Below are 1,213 nucleotides of genomic sequence, written 5' to 3' on the forward strand. Positions count from 1 at the left end.
GAGTTCAGGAGGCAAAGACTGGAGTATGGGGAGGCTAAGGCAACTGCAATTGATAGGGCAGAGAGGAGGGCTCCAGAAATATGCATAGGGATCCCATGGAGATTCTGGCTGAATAAGCTGGCACACAAAGGGTGAAACCCCATGAGCCTGGGCAAAGAGCAGCTACTGGAGAGCTGGAAGGCAAACAACTCCCACGGCTCTTCCAATTCTATCCTGCTGGAGTGGGGAGACTTGTTGAGTACTTGGGGTGATCTGTGAAGACCCAAGAAAGGTCACACCTTAAGAAATTAGCCCTAGAGTATTCTGAAAAAAACAAAAACAAAACAACTCATTGTCGGTGAGTCGATTCGACTCATAGTGACCCCTCCTTAGGTTTCTGAGGCAGTATCCCTATGGAAGTAGACTGCCCAATCTTCCTTCCAAGGAGTGGCTGGTGGGTTTGAACTGCCAGCCTCCTGGTTAGCAGTCAAATGTCTTAGGTACTATGCCACCAGAGGTCCCTAGCCCCACCTTCACAATCCAACGCAACCATTGCCATGGAGTCGGATCCAACCCATAGCGACCCCTCCTTGGGTTTCTGAGGCAGAATCACTATGGAAGTAGACTGCCCAACCTTCTTAAAGATAAGCCAGGATCAAATATGATCAAGCAACTTAACTACTTGCCAAAATATTTTTTAAAGGAATTAAAAAAAAAAAAAATTAAACACAGCATTTAAAATGTATGACATTATAATATATGTACTCTCCCCTCTAAGAAGTATCTCTTTATTTCCCTTCTCTTGAGTGTGAGATGGACTTAATGTCTCATTCCCAAAGAAAAAGGGAGAGAATACTAACTTTATAATAGAGAATCCAACCAGACACCATCTTAACCAAGTGATCAAGATTTATATTACTAGTGGTAAGTCCTAAAACAATGTGAAGAGAACAGAAAGAAAAAAAAAAAACCTCACTACTATAGAGTCGACTGACTCACAGTGAACCCCACTGGATCTCCAAGGCTGTAAATCTTTACAGAAATAGGTTGCCCCATCTTCTTTCCATGGAGCAGCTGGTGGGTTTAGAACCGCTGACCTTCTTTCTGGTTAGCAAAATCCTTATCCACTATGCCACCAGAGCTCCTTAAATGCAGTGTAGTATCTGAGAATGGAGCCTTAAGCAGAAAATGATCACTATTGAAAAAATGGAATTTTCTTTAAAAAAAAAAAAAA

The sequence above is a fragment of the Orycteropus afer genome, unplaced genomic scaffold (genome assembly GCF_000298275.1).
Source record: "Orycteropus afer afer isolate SDZICR_OR568_19922 unplaced genomic scaffold, OryAfe1.0 scaffold00009, whole genome shotgun sequence".
Lineage (NCBI taxonomy): Eukaryota > Metazoa > Chordata > Mammalia > Tubulidentata > Orycteropodidae > Orycteropus > Orycteropus afer.